This window comes from Fundulus heteroclitus, chromosome 18 (assembly GCF_011125445.2).
Source record: "Fundulus heteroclitus isolate FHET01 chromosome 18, MU-UCD_Fhet_4.1, whole genome shotgun sequence".
NCBI classification, from domain to species: domain Eukaryota; kingdom Metazoa; phylum Chordata; class Actinopteri; order Cyprinodontiformes; family Fundulidae; genus Fundulus; species Fundulus heteroclitus.
Window position 1 is genome coordinate 17,302,831 of NC_046378.1, and position 17,625 is coordinate 17,320,455.

The 17,625-nt window shown below is 38.8% G+C and overlaps 1 long non-coding RNA gene across 1 annotated transcript; it reads left to right on the top strand.

The window, feature by feature from the left end:
* Window positions 1-7,889: 7,889 nt before the first annotated feature.
* LOC118566744 lies at window positions 7,890-8,706 on the top strand. Its single transcript, XR_004933267.1, has 3 exons — window positions 7,890-8,395; window positions 8,483-8,532; window positions 8,627-8,706. It is a non-coding gene; the product is annotated as an uncharacterized LOC118566744 (long non-coding RNA).
* Window positions 8,707-17,625: the final 8,919 nt, after the last annotated feature.

The window sequence follows — 17,625 nt, forward strand, 5'->3', positions numbered from 1 at the left end:
TATATATATATATATATATATATATATATATATATATATATAAATAACCAGACAAAAAGATTTAGAGAATGGGCAAGGATCAGACTAAGATGAAGATGATGGAATCTATGCTTGGAAGTTCAGTTGAAATATAAACAAAGCTATGATGGGTAAGAGAAGAGGGAGCCAGAGGCAATGTGACTAATGGGAAGCTTATTTTAGGGATGATTATCATTAAAATGTATTATTACTGGAGACTTTGAGAAGCATGGAGTGAAAACTGGTTTTACTTTCTAAATGCCTTTGATGTGATATTAGTACAAACCAAAAAGCAAAAGACATGAGGGACGGAAGAGCTCTGACAATTGGATTTTGTGAATCTTCATTGAAGAACTAACTTTTGAAAAGCATCCTTTTTTTAGGATTGTTTTGGTAGGGCTATTAGAACTCAATGTTTCAGTTCCTCTTATAAGTCTGCAGTCTTGGAAATGGTAGTGGATTATGATTGACGTACAGGTGCATCCATGGGGTCATCAGCTGGGAACCCTCCCTTATCAATGCATCTTTGGTGTCTGAGACACACCTCCCTAAGATGTATTTCATCCTGTTTTTATGTTTACAAACTGTGTGCTGTCTTTTCTTTTAACTCACACCCAGTGAACTTCATGGTTCGCTCGTGGAAGTATTTTTTTACCATGTTTTGTAGTAGACACATAATAGAAGGTGCAATAAATCTCCTGCTTTCCATTTCTAGAGATTATATGTTGAGAAAATAAGTCAGCCTCTGGTGTAACTACCATTTTCCTCATGCAGTGCAACTCATCACCTCCATATAGAGTTGGTCAGGTTGTTGATTGTTGTCTGTGGAAAGTTGATCCATTCCTCTTAAATAGCTGTGGGGACTATAGGCTTGTCATGTTTTTGAGATGCTTAGCCCACATGCTGATAAGAACGGGTGACCAGAGCACAGTTTTAAGATGTTTATTAAGAAGAAGGCAGTAAATGAAGCAAGAATTTAATCGCCTGGACGAGGCCTGAACGTCAGAGCGGGGTTGACTGTAAGAGAAAGGGGAGAGAATGAATAGAAGGCAAGAATCAGGAACGTGCCGAATCATACCCTGCTTACCATGTAGAAGGAGAGACCTTGCTGGGGAAGAGTAGCGCCTCGGGAACCTTGTGTGCCTACTCTAGATGGTGGGGTGGTGACTGGAGGGCGGCAGATGGAGCTGGCGAGGAATCCGAGGCAAACCTCAACTGACTGGAGCGACAAACGGATTAACCAGAGTTCAGGAATCCTGGAGAAGTCTGTGGAATCCGGGAGGGGAAACCTCAAGTCCGTCTTGGTAACGCCAAGGGAGTACGAGGGGGAGCGTGAGAGCAAAATCTGAGCTGATGATTCCACAGGTTAAAAAATGTCTTCGGAGCTTCGAGACGGGTGAGTGCATCCAAGCACACAAAAAGTGGGACAAAAAACAGGAGAACCAAAGTTAGTCCAAAGCAAAGACGAAGACTTACGAGCAGGAACTAAGGCTGGGACAGGGCTACGTCGTACCACGACTGGTTAAGGCTCTGGCATCTTCCGTCTGTCCGTGCTCCGCTTAAGAAGCCAGAGGAAGCTGCCTCTGACGAGCCGCAGGTGTGGGGCACGCCCCCTCAGCCACCACCTATGGAGGTAATCAAAGCAGGCACACAAACAGAACCCTGACAAGGCTGATATTGAGAAGAACTGGGACATGCTGCTGTATATCAATGAGTGACATGTCTGCTGAGTATTCTGGTCATGCAAGAACTGAGATGTTTGTAACTTCCATAAATTGTGTACAGATCCTTGCAAAATGGGGCCATGCATTGTCATGCTGCAAAATTAGGTGATGGCCATGGATGATTGGCACAACAAAAGGAATCAGGATCTTGTCATGGTATCTCTGTGCATTCAAAATGCCAATTAATACAATGCACCTGTGTGTATGCACCTCTGGTTGTTGTTTAGTAACATATGCCTGCCCATTCCATAACCCCACCACCACCATGAGCCATTCAAAAAGTTGATGTCAGCAAACTATTCACCCACACGACGACGCACACAGTCAGCCATCTGCCTTGAACAGTAAAAACCAGGATTCATTTGTGAAGAGATCCCCGCCAATGTTCCAGACACCATTGAATGTTAACCTGCCTACACTTCGGAACTGACTTGAGTGGGCAACTGGTGAGACCCCTATGGTGTCAATGAGCATGCAGATGAGCTTCCCTGACAGTTTCTGACAGTTTGTGCAGAAAGTATCTGGTTATGCAACCTGATTGTTGCAGCAGATGTCCGGGCGGATGGTCTTAGACGATTTTGGAAGTAAATATTCTGGATGTGGAGGTGCTGGTGTGGTTACACCATATGGTTTGTGGTGGTGAGGTTGGTTTGATATACTGCTTTGGAGATGAGTTGTGCAAGAGAAATGAACATTCAATTCACGGGAAACGGCTTTGGTGCACATTCATGCGGTCAGCATACCGATTGCATGCTTCTTTAAAACCTGTGAGATCTGTGGAATTGCGCTGTGTAAAGAAACTGCACATGTCAACGGGTCTTTTATTGTTGCCAGTCTAAGGCACACAGGTGCAATAATGAGCATCTTGATGTGCCACAACTGGGAGGTGGGATGGATTATCTCAGTAAAGGAGAAGTGTTCAGCAACACAGATTCCTTTTTGTTCAACCCCCTAAAACTGGGAGCGAAAAAAAATTGTTGTTTATCAATTTTTGTTCAGTGTAAAAACAGGACTTCTTTTCATTTATTTCATGGACTCATGGAGTCTATTTCTGATCGTTTGAGCAGACACATGCTCATTTGTGGCCTGCTGAACACTGTTGGAGGGCTCTGACAGTGCTCCTCCTGTTTCTCCCTGCACAAAGGCAGAGGTAGTGGGTTTGCTGCAGGGTTGTTGCCCTCCTACGGCCTACTCCATGACTCCTGGTGTAATGGCCTGTCTCCTGGCAGTGCCTCCATGCTCTGGACACTGCGCTGACAGACACAGCAAACCTTCTTGCTACAGCTCGCATTGATGCGCCATCCTGCATGAGCTACACTACCTGAGCCACTTGTGTGGGTTATAGACTCCGGCTCATGCTACCACTAGAGTGAAAGCACCGCCAGCATTCAAAAGTTACCAAAACATTAGCCAAAAAGCAGAGGAACTGGGAAGTCTGTGGTCACCACCTGCAGAACCACTACCTTATTGGGAGTGTCTAGCTACTTGCCTCTAGTTTCCACCTGTTGTCTATTCCATTTGCACAACAGCATGTTAAATTGATTGTCAATCAGTGTTGCTTCTTAAGTGGACAATTTGATTTCACAGAAGTGTGATTGACTTGGATTTACGTTGTGTTGTTTAAGTGTTCCCTTTATTTTTGAGCAGTGTATATATAATTAGTGCAACATACTTGAAAAGACTAGACGTATTTTTTGGGAGATTACATAAGTAGGTTTAAGCTTTTCAATTAGATATAACACATAATGGAATAAACATATCATGTTTGAACTTAAAGTAGCTTTTAGCTCAAGTGTCACAACATTAAGAAAACCAGTTGCTTAAAAACACCCACAGTCATCATGCCATTTTTGATTATTTATATCTGTCTTTCTGATTTACATATTCCATTATATTCAGTCAAATCTATTTCTGCTTACTTGCTTTCATGATAATGGGGCATGCAAAGTTTGAAGAGTGAAAAACTGAAGAGGAAAATCGAGAGTACAAAGTTGCAGAGGCAGATAGAATATGATGAAGTTTTGAGATTGGTAAATTAGGATATATATAGAGAGAGAGCAAGAGAGAAAGACAGAGAGAGGGAGAGATATCGTTAAAAAAAGAAAAAGAAGCTGAAGACCTTCCAGCTGATTCAGCACCATGGACAGTGCCGCAGTCGGCTTCAGCTGCACAAGGCCGGAACAAGCTTTATCCTCAGAGAGAAAAGCCAAAAGCCCCTCTCAACATGCTCTGATCTCTCACTATAACACACTGAGAAAGAGAGAGAGAGAAAGAAAGTAGCAGAGAGAGGGAGAGGAGGGGAGTGGTGGAGATGTCCTTGCATCTTCTAGACCTACATCTCCCCTGCCTCCTGCCCTTCTGAACCCTCCATGGTTTGTTTCTTATCATTTCCCCGCATGGATGCACCCTTTGTGGTTCAAAAAAGAGTTCACCATAAGTCAAGTTAGTGTGTGCTACTCTATCTGTGTGTATGTATGTCTTTGCTTCTCATTCCAAAGTGTTTTTGTTTGTTTTTATATTTGTTTTTCTCTTTGTTTGTATGGATTTTGAGTTTATTTTTTTTCCCAGAAGTCTCCAAATTTAGAGAAAAGACAAGAGTGGAGAGTTCAAAAGGACATTGTGCACTGAAGCGGCTGAGTGATTTACAAACAGCATAGGAGTGTTTGATCCTTCAAGAGAGGCATACAGACAAGAATGGGCAGCAAGAAGAAGAAAAAGAGGGTACAAAAAGTGAAGAAATAAGGAATTTTAAAGTGCGGTAAGTGAGAACAGAAGCTAAAATTCCCCTTTGAACCCTGTTGTTGCATCATTTTTTTCTCTGGTCCCTTTTGTTGTCCTATTTATGTTTTATAGAAAGCTACAAGTTGCTTTTAGTTTCCCACGTTTATTTATTTTTTTTTACAACCACATACTATGTTTTGCAAAAGTATTCAAACCCCATCACGCATTTTGTTACGTTATGACAAATTTCAGAGTTTCTAAGGGTATTACTCAGCAAGTCCAGACAAAAGTAGAACATATGTTTGAAACAGAAGTAAAATGATACATATAATATGTTTTCCAAATAAAAATCTTAAAGCATGGCAAGCGTTTCTGTTCCATCATCTTTTATCTGATACCTCGAAATCTTGTCCAACCAATTATTTTCAAAATAATTTTTAAAGTCGTTTCCTTCTGTAGCTTAATCTGAGTGTAAATGGCATTGTTCTGCGAAGGCTTCAGGGTTTTTTAGAAAACATTTGTGAACAAAAAGCATCACGAAGGCCAATGAACACACGGTATACAGCCGTTGTGGAAAAACTTAAAACAGGGTAAGATTATAAAACAATATCCCAGACTTTGAACACCTGATCATAGAGCACTGCTTAATCCATCCTCTGAAAACATGATGGCATGCATTGTGGTTGCAGCATCATGCTGTAGTCATGATGTAGCTCATAGTCAACATAAAGACGAATGTAGTCAAATATAGATAAATTCTGGTTTAGGCTGCAATAGACTTGAGGCTAATAGTGGAGGTTTAACTCAGAGATGGACAATGCTAAACATGCAGTTACATGTGCATGGAATAGTTTACAAAGCACATTCATGTGTTAGAAAAAGTATTGACCGGACCTGAATCAATTAAGACTAAAAAAAAAATCCACATTTACTGTGATAGAATTGAGCAGTTTCGCAAACAAAATAATGGGAAAGATTTTCACCCTTTATATGTACAAAGCGGACTGAGACATACCCCAATTACTTGCAACTGTAATTCTTTTATTTGAGACCCTCATGTGAGCAACAACTGTAGACAACAGGGAGTGATTTAAACTGTTTGCCAAATGTGTATAAATAAATGTGATACGCCATGGCAAAAGTAGGAACAAGTCGGCAGAGCACAAACTGAGAAAACTGATCTGAATCTTTATATTTCTGAGAAAATAGTGATTGTCGTTTTACTGCACAATATGGTAGTTGAGGTTATGAAGAAACACCTCATTGCTTTCTATGACAGTTTCAAAGGTTTTAAAATGATTAAACTTTGTGTTTAAGACTCGGGATGTTTTCAGCTTAAAATCCCCCTAACCGGTATCTGCATGTTGGGATCAGGATAGCCGCTGCTCATCAGGATCCTGCCTTTGTGTGTCTCCGTGCAGGGTTTTGTTATGCATGTCAGCCAATAAGCTTGGTGCTTGAAGAGAGCAGATGGCTACTTATGCATCTACTTAACTCTGCTTGAAAGAGAAACTGAGTTCTGTGACTTGTGAAGAAGATGGACCGAGCTGAACGGATCTCCAAGAGCAGAACTGCGGCTTCCTCGGCGCTCCAATGTGGGATGTTTGTTGACCAGGATGCAGGATTCTTTCATATTCTGTATCAGGAGTAGTAGTAGTAGTGGAAAGAGCTGACAAAGTGACTGCATCATTTTGGCAAACATTCATAGTTTCCTGCTGGCGTTATCGGAAGACGATGAAGAAAGCTTTAGACTCACGGCAGTGAGTCTTAAGCTTTCTGAAGCGCAAACTTTCTAACGGGTCACTGACATTGTTTGGTAAAAAAAAGTAGTTATGATAATTGGTAAATGGCTTGTACTTGTATAGCGCTTTAACTAGTCTTGACGACCTCCAAAGCGCTTCACACTACAGTTTTGTCATTCACCCATTCACACACACATTCACACCCTGACGGTGGTGAGCTATGTTAGTAGCTACAGCTGCTCTGGGGCAGACTGACAGAGGCGAGGCTGCCATGCACCCGCGCCACCAGGCCCTCTGACCACCACCAGCAGGCAGTTATAATAGAACTAATGCTTGTTTGTTCACATACTCTGTTACAATAGCTCACCTGTGTCTTCCATACTATACCCTCATCACTACTGGCTCTGCTTCTGACACTAAATCACATTTTGAAATAGAGCTGGACCTTTATTATATAATGTTATCGTTATTGTGAAAAATTCCTTATTGTGATAAAGATTTGGATTCATCTTGACAATGGTAAAATCCAACTAGTGGTGTCTGAAAATCCCCAAAACTGCCAATATTGTTATTTTTACTATTGTCTCCACTGTTGATTCATTGAGAGGATCAATACATTAAATGCAGTTACTGTGTGCAGTTTGGTAATAAAAAAATCACACTTCTTTATGTAACTTGAGCCCTAATAAAACATATTTTAAATTTAGTTTTAATATATGTTAAATTTTTTAATGTTTTTAAGGACAGTATTAGTGCTTGTCGGGCAATAATATGCTGGCATAGACACACAGTTACCTGAAAAAGACATCAAGCTGCTGGAAATACTCTTTTATGATCACCTTTATCATTATCACAACATTACCAAAATACATTGTGATAAAATTTAAAGTCCATATCGCTCAACCCTATTTTGAAAATGGTCTTAATTCTCAGGACAAATTAAATAACCTCTTGTTACAAAGCCATCTGATATATTCAGGTCAGTTTCATGAATCTAGTACTGAATCATCTAACATCTCAGAGCACAATTCATACAGATCAGCACCATACTCTTCATTATATTAATTATAATATTCACTTAATGAGTAATCCTACCTGCCCACTCATGACGTGTGGGCTCATGGCTAGTACTTGGTGCTGTGTCTTGCTTCTGACTCTGAGGGGCTACAAGACAAAAATTCCCAGTTATGTGGCGTTGCACCATACTATTACTTACTTGGTAATTCGCTAGTAGGGTAGTTTCCAGGTAAAGTTCAACATCTTTCTTTACCCATTTCAATGTCCTCATTTGAAGTTTCAAACCGCAAGCTCATTTTACTGAAAAAGCTGCAAATTCTTTCACATTTAACAGCATCTGTTTTCAGAGATTTCTTTTCTTTTTTAATTCTAGCTTTCTCCATCATGCAGCTCATTGACCGAGTGCACAGATGTTACGCCAGGGTGTGTGGAAAAAAAAACCCAGCAGCCAGTATAGATGGAGGTAGCCCAGGGTTAGCGGTACAGCAAAGCATCGTGATCAACTCCACAGTGTCTTGACTGAGCAGTGGCCAAAAAAAAAGAGACCAGCAGTCCTTGTGGGCTAAATATCAGACGGTGCAACAGGAATTGTCCTTCTCCTCCCAATTAGCCACTCCGGGCTTGATCTGGACCCTCTATTGACAGGCAGTGACGAGGTGGGAAGGGATGCAGCAAGGTTTGCAAAGTAATTCAAATCAACAGCTTTTGTTAACACCCCCCTGGCTGGGGGTGATTCTAAAGAAACTTTGAAGCCTGTTTTCTCACTAATCTACATTGCAGAGTGCCAACATTGAAATGGTCATATCTTTTTCAACTTTGTTGATTTCCACAAGTTTGACATCATTGGAAGGCTTAGATTCTGCTCTTTTAGAACCTGTAAATAACTCAAAACAGCCCCGGGGGAGACTTGTTCCTGGTTTGGCTGTGGCCTGTCTCAGATGTTTCCCCAGGGGGTCAGGGGAAGATTCTGAGAAAGCACTGAGGAGGAGAGGTAAGTGGAGTTATTGAAGGGAAGGATATCTGATAACTGTTAAGAAGAAGAAGTCTTGCTGTTGTCGTCTGTGGTGTGTGGTTCGGGTTGATAATGATTCTTGTTTTTCTTTCCAGGGGAAGACGGAGAGGATGTTCCAATGTTTAGGGGTGGATTGTGATATTTTCTAGACCGTGGATCAAGTGAGGAGGCTCAATGAGCAATGAGGAGATTTATGGTGGGGGTCCTGAGATGAGTTCTCTAATGAACTTTTGGAAATGTGTTGGCAGTGAACTGGAATCCCGGACAATACGGGAACTGAATAATGGTTTCCTGGAAGGTAAGCTTGGAATAAAGAAATTAATGTATTAATAAGTTATGCAGAAGCCTGATTACCACTTGGCCAACAAAAATCTTTGTGGCTTCTGCATCAGGCAATCCACTCCTTTATAAGCTCCTTCTGATTGGACCTCAATGAGCAAGAGCTGTGAGGACGCACCTGCTCTTCACGCCCCGATAGAAGAAAAGGTAATGCACACAAACACAAACCTGCACACAACTCTGAAATTATGGCTGATTATACAAAGCATTGACTTAGGTGAGGGGGATTTAGATGAATAGATTTAAGTTTTTGCTTGTAACATCATAAAAATGTAAAAAAAAACTTTGGAATTATACATAATTTTGAAGACAATGTTATTTTTTATGTGACAGACTTAAAGTGAGCATAAATGTTGCTATGTGTGATAATCCATGTGTTTATGGGTTTTTGGTTTTCTTTTGTGTTTGTCTTCGGATCAGTTCTGGATTGTTTATTATGAGCATGTTATGTGTATGGCCTGTTAACTAGTGTTTTGTGATTTCATTCCCCTCTCCCTCCTGCTCTGATTGTTCATTTGGCCCTCCTGTGCTGCTTCTGCTCAGCCTAATTACCACTTATTCCTCCCACCTGTTTGCCAGCCTTCTTAAGCAAGCCTCTGACTAGTTGACAGCGTAGATTATGGATGTGTGGTATATAATTCTGCCTCAAGTAACTTATTAAAAGAAATAGATAAAATACAGTATCAAGCGTTAAGAATTTGCTGTGGGGCAATGAAGACGACACCAGTGTCAGCACTACAGGTAGAAATGGGGGAAATGCCATTGGAGTTAAGAAGGAAACAATTAGGAGTAGGGTTTTGGGCAAAAGTAAAAGGGCATAAAAAAAGTTATCCTATAAATAATATATTACAACCATGCCAAGAAACTGTTAAGAATGTAAAAGTAAATAGTTTTGGATGGATAATAAATAAAGAAATAAAGGAAATAGGATTAAATCAATGTTTAATTAGCCCGGTCGTGGATTTTTCATGTAATCCGCCTTGGATACAAAAAGAGATGAAAGTTGATTTAACATTGTTGGAAGAAGGAAGACAAACGGTAGAAGGAGAGGTGGAAAGATACATAAGAAGGGTATATGGAGAATACTTACAAATATATACAGATGCATCAAAAATGGTAAATGATAGAGTAAAACAAAAAAACAAAACTGAAGTAATAATATTTGGACCAATAGAGGAAAGATCAAAAGTTAGCACACAGCTTCAGTCGCTTCAGCTAAAAACCACAAATCAGGCCCGAAACCTGGGTGTAGTGATGGACTCAGACCTGAACCTTCAAAAGCATCTAAAGACAGTTACAAGGTCGGCTTTCTATCACCTGAAGAACATTTCTAGGATTAAAGGACTGATGTCTCAGCAGGATCTAGAAAAACTAATCCATGCGTTTATTTTTAGTCGAATTGATTACTGCAACGGTGTCTTCACAGGTCTGCCTAAAAAGTGGATCAGACAGCTGCAGCTGATCCAGAACGCTGCTGCCCGCGTCCTCACTAAGACTAAGAAAGTAGAGCACATCACCCCAGTTCTAAAGTCCTTACACTGGCTCCCTGTATCTCAGAGAATAGACTTTAAAATACTTCTGTTAGTCTATAAATCCTTAAATGGCTTAGCTCCTAAATACATCACAGACTTGTTATCAGCGTATAAACCATCCAGACCACTCAGGTCTTCTGACTCCAGCCTGCTCTGCATACCTAGAACCAGAACCAAACATGGAGAAGCAGCTTTTAGTTCCTATGCTCCAATTATCTGGAACAAACTTCCAGAAAACTGTAAAAGTGCGGAAAGCCTGAGTTCTTTTAAATCAAGATTAAAAACACATTTGTTTAAAATTGCCTTCAACTGTCCTAGTTAACTGAATCACCACTTTTTTGTTCTATTTTCTATCTATATTTTATTCCTACTTGCTCTTATTCTGTTTTATTTTGCTATGTTTTAATCATGTAAAGCACTTTGCATTGTCTTTGTACTGAATTGTGCTATATAAATAAATTTGCCTTGCCTTGCCTTGCCTTGCCTAGAGTAGGGATAGCATTTATAATTCCAGATTTAAACATTATGGAAAATAAAAGATTAATGGATAGTTTGAATGTATACACAGGAGAGTTACTGGCTATTTCAATGGCGTTAAAATGGAGTGAAGAATTAAGAGAAAAGAAAGTGTTAATTTGTTCTGATTCAAGTAGTGCATTAATAAGTATTATGGAACAAGAGTCGGAAGCAAGACAAGACATTCTGATAGATATAAATAATTCAATATGTAAAATGGGAAAAAATGGATCTACTGTTAAATTTATTTGGATTCCGGCTCATACCGGAATAGTTGGAAATGAATTAGCAGATACATTTGCAAAGAGTGCGAGTAAGAGAAATGAAGTTGAACTGGAAGGTAAGTATAGTAAAAATGAGATAAGGAGTATAAGTAAAATATATTACAAAAAGAAGTGGCAGGAAAAATGGGAGGGTGAAAAGAAGGCAAGGTTTTATTATAATATTCAAAAAAAAGTGGGGGAGTGTAGAAAAGAAAATAGGAATAAACAAGAGGAAGATATTATATCTAGATTAAGATTTGGGCATGTAGGGTTAAATAGTACTTTGAAAATAATTAATAAACATAGTACGGGGTTATGTAATTTTTGTGGAAAGTTGGAAACAGTTATACATATTTTTATGGAATGTAATAAATATAATCTAGAAAGAGAGGAATTAGTAGAAGAGTTAAATAGGAATAAAGTTAAATTAAATATTAGAGATCTGCTACAAAAATCTTCTGGAGATGTGGTTTTTAAATCCGTGTTTAGATTTCTTAGGAAAACAGGTCTAATAGGGAGATTATAGGGATTAGACATCTGGTTCATACTCCAGTCCAGAAGGTGGCGGTAATGCACCTGAAAGTTGTTTGCCAACCGCCATAAAACAAAAAGAAGAAGAAGAAGAAGTTGACAGCGCCAGATTGTCTGAAAGCCTTGGTTAGTAAGCATCCAGCATTTTTCTCTGTCTGGCCTCCTGATTTTTGAGCCTACCTAGCCCCTGTTGGACCTGTTTTTTTTTTTTTGCCATCTGGATCTTAGACCTGTTTCTGTGCCCTGACTTTGCTCCTGGATTCTGTTTTGGATTTCTGATCACCCGACTCTGACCCTGGACCCTCTCTGACCACAAATATCTGCCAAGCCCCAGTGAGACGCCACTCTCTACAACCCAAAGTTTCAGGATCTAAGACACCCCACCAGGATATAAGAGAAGGTTAGTGGCTTTCAATCTGAACTGAATCATCCATCACAGCCACTAACCTAATCTCTCCCCTCCAGAGGCTCTGATTTCCCCAATCCCAAATACCTGCAGTGTTTCTACAATAAATCTTTTAAAGTAATTTTCTGTTGTGTTCTGGTTGTATCTGGGTCTTCAGTCTAAATCGTAACAGAGGATTAAGGCATTTCCATGTCCAGGTCTTTGTTATTGTCATTAGGCCTTTCAAGATTATTTTATTCCTTTTGTGGTCTCTTACTACTTATGTTCTTTACTCTTCTGCATTTTGGTTCATTCGCTTCTGTTTTTGTTAGGCTCTTTTTGTTTTGATTTATAGATCCTTTCATGTCAAAGTTCCGCTCCCTGTTATCTGTGTTAATAATTCTCATTCTCTCAATTCCACTGATCAGTACTCTCCCACAGCTGTTTAGGGTTCCACGAATTAGACCCATCTGGTTCAATGTTACTAATCACACCTTCGGTATATAAGCTCCCTGGTTTTCATCTTTCGGTCCTAGATACTTTCATTATGCTTATGCTGGTCTCCTATCTTATCTTCAATGTATATCATTTTATTTGATAATTAAGACTTGGTGTGCCTTCATGTGGGCCCAAAAAAAATCCAACGATGACATTGTCATTGTTAAGCAATACGAATGTTATCTGTATTTATTTAAAATAAATAAATTGCACGTTTCCAAGTGCAAGGATGTTTAAGTGACATCAATATCCTGTCTACTTCTACTCAATTGAAAAAGTAATTGCTCAACTGATCATCAGATTAGTGCCTGACAGATTATCAAATGTACCATCAGAAAATGTATTGCCATCGCTCAGTTGATGTAGGAGCAAACTAAAGGTCCATTACACAGAGAGGATGATGAGTAAATATCATCACTGAGACAATTTTCACATATTCCATTTAAACTTTTAATCTCATTTGTCAAGACAGAGTCATGGGCCTTTGGAAAACAATTCTCCCACTACATTTCTGACATCTTTTAATTCATGAAACTTGTTTTCAGATATATTCGATCTCTTACATTTTCTGGAAATGTAAAAAAAGTAGAAATAACATTGTAAACCCAGTAAGTCCAGAGTGTTTCTTAAATGTTGAGTGTACAACAGTCCTTTAAATGATACAATTCATGAGGCATTGAACAGCAAATATAAAATTAAACATTGTGTAGATTACGCCTTTGTGAAATTAACACTCCTTTGTTTTAAATGCTCCACTATTTTTACAGCTCTGCAAAACTCACATGTGGTGTGTGGAAAAATAAAGAAAATATTTCTCAAACAATGAAAATAAACACTTGCCAACATTGAGCTTAAACATTTAGCAAGCAAGAAACATCCAACATGCTGTCACTGGCACTTGAGACATTGAAGTGTTGTCCTTGAGGGTAGCAAGGTTACAGTTTAATTGAGCTGACATTAATTCCTCTCCTGACACATCCACCCCACCATGAACATCTATTGGTGGAGCAGAAGACAAAGGAGGAAGGAGATGGACAGGGCCAAGCAGGGAATCATAGAATAGGAGAGACAGAGGGACACTACCCATTAATTTCCTTCTGTCACAACATCAATGCAGAGGTGGAAACAGTCAAAGCCTAGATAAAAACAAATTCAAGATTCAGAGATTACTTCAGTAGTCATGTTTTCCACAGAAACAAGAGAACAGAGACATAAAATACAAACTACAACATTAAGAACACTATCCAGGAGTAGATTTTGCACACACAGAAAAGTTAAGTCTGTTTTGAAACATGGCCAGCTGTTCAACCTTATATGTCTTAAAGATTTTTGGGCTTAGATGAAAATTTGGCAAATTAATAGCACAGCTCTAAAAATCATGGTTTATTGATAGTGCATGTTATTTACAAAAAGTTAAGAATCAAAATAAGGTATTCTTAAAACCTGACAAAAATAAAATAGAAACTAAAATAAATTAATAAAAAGCAGTTTTCAAGCTTTAGAAAAAAAATTTACCAAGTTTATTTTCAAACATTTATTTTGCTGTAACACAAAAGTGACAAACGGAACAATAACTAAATAGATAAAGGTTATTTCCAGAATAAACATTTCACATCTGCAAACACACGACAGTGACAACTGGAAAACATTACAGAAAATGACTTTATAATGTTCAATCCCACTGCTTATCTCGGCTTGACTCATTGATACCAATTTTTAGCTTCATTTGACTGAATCGGCTTTGCTTTGCAGCTACTGGAGCGTATTTCATTATCATCTCATAGAGATTGACTGCTTTGGGGATTCACCTCTCACTAAAAATGGTTCAGGTAGCAGTGACACTGATGCAACCAGGTGCTAAAGCACGTCCTCTCATCTATCTCACTCTGCACATCCTGCTTGGGCAAGCAATATGACTAGCCATAGGATGGACATGGTCTACTCTTATGAGCAGAGCCAAACCCTACTCCTATGCTTAATAGTGTGCAGTTAAATTTTAATTTAATGTTAAATTGGGAGGGAGATCTTTAAAGGCCTTTCATGGGCTGGGGTACTCCGGTTGATAATCAATCGTGTATGGTGTCTTCTACTCATTTTATTGTTGTGTGTTATGTTCAAGTGTAGAGTCATATTCAATAAATTATAATATGCATTTCTTGGAGGCTTGTTAGTCAGAATAAAGGCACCTTTTTAAATATACTTTTCATTCAGCCCTTGTTTCTGCATGAGATAGTTATCTGTTCCATTGGTCTGATGTAATACTCTAAACTTAAAGGCTGTGTTTTTATTAGCTAAAAGTGGGGGAAAAGTCATAATGAACAAAACTAAAAGCTTTAAAACATCACCAGTCTGTGAGAATCTATACACAGTAATGTGTTTCCCTTAGTGAATTAAGTTACTGAATTAATTAAACTTTTCAATGATATTATAATTTATTGAATATGATTGTATATAATACTGTATGTCAGACTAAATCAGTAGATATTCAAAAACACTACACCAGGGAACTTGTGTTAAAATGTCATGTCCCGTTAACACATAAAAAGGTGTTTGCTGGGTTAAAAACAAATAATTATATAATGTTTACTACAAAAAATCTAATTAACTGTGTTAACTGAAAATTAACTGTTAACAAAGTGGACAACTCCACTTGAGCGTATACTTACCTATTAAATGTTAAACATTAATTAAATCTTCAGCTAAATGTTAACTCGGACACAATGCGAGGGGAAAGAAAGGGTGATGTGTGCAGGTGCCAAACATCAAGATTAAATGACATTCAGCCTGCAAGTCAAAATGGGTCAGCCTGGGAGTTTATACTGAAGACAGCGGCTAGAGGAGATCAGTAAACACAAGTGAAAGAAGATAGAGGAAGAAGATAAAGAGCTGGTGTATGTCTCCATCTCCCAGGGATTTGGTTTAGAAAAAGTGACGGGAGAAAGATAAGGAGGACAGGAAAGGTCAATAGAGCTGCCACAAGCTAGAGACGTGAGAAGCATCTTTGGAAGCTGTGCTGCACTGGTCAATGTGCTCAGTTAATGAAGGTTAGCGTACACATGACAGTGCAAACTGGATATTTCTTCAATACAAATGCAGAGAAGCTCTTTCTTATCATTGTGTAACTTCTGGTAATCCACTCACATTCTAAAAGGTGAGGACATATATTGTACAAGTTGGACCACTGTTGCAAACTGTAACAACTGCCATTTTATCCAATATTTTAGTGTGGAGAGGTTTCCAGGTCATACTCATTAACCTTCAGGAATGTCACTGAGTTTCTTCAAATACCTGGTTAGTCCAGATTTGACTGACTCCCTGAAAATGCAGTAATGACAGAACCAAGGAGTGACCATGTTATTCCTAACTCTTGTGATAGGCTCTCACGCATAGCAACATCCATCAGCATTACAGCTTTCTTTCCCCCAGCAACTTTAATCATTTGTTGATAATGTGTTTCACACATAAAAATGAGTAGCATCAACTGTTTCGGAGAACTGTTTTGAAGTCGAAGCTGTTTTGTAAATGAAAGACTTAATGTGAGTGGAGCTGTCATTAGCATTGTTAAATATGGCTCTATCTGGCAGTAAATTGAATATGTAAACTAAGTAACTTCAGATACTTTATGCAGAAAAACATAAGGCGGTAGCTTTGAGTATGCATGTGCTATATGTGTGTGTGCATTTGGGAAAGCATCTGACTGTCATGCATACTCATGTTTGTCGGGATCCATTGGTGGTAATGTACCCCTTGCCCTCTCTTCAAACTTAAAAACATAAAGTGGAGGCTAATGCCTATCCAGCAGTTGTCTGTACTGCAGCTTGGTTGTCACTTTATGGGGACTGCTATAGACAGAGAATGAGTCCAGGAGTGTTTTCAGGTACAACAAAGATCAGTACAATGAAGCTGCAGATTGATGCATTACGTCTCTTCAAACTTTGTTCTCGGACAATCATACAGTGCTGTGAAAAAGTGTTTGCCCAACAGGTTTTTTTGTGTGTTTTTTGTCACATCTTTTTAGACAGTAAAACACATTTTAATATTAGATATTTATATTTATATTATATTATTTATATTTTCAAACTAGAGTTTCATTCATTAAGCAAAGAAACACTATCAAAATCAACCTGGCTCTCTGTGAAACTATAATTACTCCCTTGTTAGTTAATTCCTGAATTTCAGGAATTAACTAATTAAACAATTGTATTAGAAAGCTGAGCTCAATAGCACAAGCCAAACCCAGAGCTGATTTTTACTTGACCCGCAGATAGAATAAATCATTGAAATATCTCATAGAAGCAACAAATCAATAAAAAAAATACAATAACAGTAGAGTAACAAATGTCAGTCTGAATAACAAATGTTATTCAGAATAACAAATGTTATTCAGACTGGAAAGGGTTAAAGAAAAGCTGGTGACCCAAAGCTATCAGACTTTGGGGACTCTAAGAAACCAAAGTGGTATCTGTTGTCAAAACCTACAGAAAAAGTAGAACAGCGAATCTTCCCAAGAGATGCTGGTCAACCGAATTTACTCCAAGGGCATGTCAGCGAATTAACCAGGAGATCACAAAAGCACCCAGAATATCATATATACCCATTGCAGACCTCACCTACCTCAGTTGGGGTCAGTGTTCATTATGTAACAATAAGAAAGAGACTTGGAAGAATTTCAATGCGGAGACAACTACTGACCAAAAAGAAAACAAAGGCCTGTCTCACACTAACTAAAAAACCCGAGCAAATACCTCCTGTTTTAAGTAGCTTTTCAAAGACACACCGACAATAAGTAAAAAGTTACTTTTTCTGCAAGCACTTCTGTTTCTAAAACCAAGGCTTCCTGAGATGCCTCACTTCTCAAAGATGCTAGACCATATGGACATCTAATGTTTGAGATCAATGTATTGACTGAGGCTACAGATTTCTGTAAAGTGGTTTTGAAATGGATGAAAGCTATGCTGGAGACGTGTAACAGAAGAATCCCACTGCTTTATTGTTCTTGTGGTTAAGAGAGACTGATCTCTATCAATCCTACAGAATAACACACTGTAGAAAAGGGAACAATGAATCATGGTTTAAAGCCTACTGCAGGGTTTTGCTTTCTGTTCACAATGGTTGTTTTAGTATAGCGAATGCTTGACTATAGTCTACCTTAACCCCTGTATACAGGATTGAGAGAAAACACACTTTTTATAGGGATTGAACCCATTTGTGAAACTTAAGGTTGTCTTTTGTAGTGCCCGCCAATCAGCTCCAGTCACTGTTTCCCACCCACCTATCATGATAATTCAAAGTGAAACACTGGGGGAGCATGTGCAGTGGGTGGCGAT